Raw genomic sequence first — 758 nt, 5'->3', positions numbered from 1 at the left:
CTCCGCCTTCTCCTTTCTCTCTACGATCGTTTCGATCGTTGGCCGGTCTAATAGGTTCACCGAGGTCGGTTCGTTCGAACGCGGCACAAATCGAAACACGAGGGTTGCAGATATATTATATATGTATAAAAAGGAACACCGATATAACGAAGGGGTTATGGATAGGCGGAGCAATACGCCTCGTACGACACTCTGCGCGACACTGCCTCGATAATCGAGACTCTTGTTAGGTGGGCAGGGGGTGATGGAGGGGGCGCATTGAACGTACGTACCGAATAAGGGAGGCAACCACCGCTCCGTTCTCGCGGGTGTCTCGAGCCTGACTGACGCACCAACCAAGCCTGCCGCCCGACCGTATCCCCTCCCTACCCACTCGTTCTCTCTCCGTCTCTCTCTCTCCCTCTAGCGCCTCGTCTGCTCGTCTCTCCAAGCGTCTCCTCGTTCTTCCTTCGATCTCTCGATGCTTCGTGCCTGGCCCCTCTCTCTCTCTCTCTCTCTCCTCTCTTTTTCTCTCTGATCTCTCCACGTTTCTTCTCCTCCCTCCCTCTTCTCTCTCACCCTATCTCCCTGTCCGTTTCGTTCTTCTTCGATTTTCACTCTCCCCTTTTCACCGTCTCTCGTTATTTTTCTGACCTCTCTTTCTAATTTTATCTCCTATCCGCCTCCCCCCACCGCGATACCCTCCCACCATAACCTCTGTCTCGAATAGACCCGTCTCTTTTCCTCCCACCTTCGTTTCAGTCCACGTTCCTTCTCAC

The sequence above is a fragment of the Apis dorsata genome, unplaced genomic scaffold (assembly GCF_000469605.1).
Source record: "Apis dorsata unplaced genomic scaffold, Apis dorsata 1.3 scaffold_292, whole genome shotgun sequence".
NCBI lineage: Eukaryota > Metazoa > Arthropoda > Insecta > Hymenoptera > Apidae > Apis > Apis dorsata.
The sequence above is the reverse complement of the archived record's forward strand: the minus strand, read 5'-3'. Positions refer to the sequence as shown.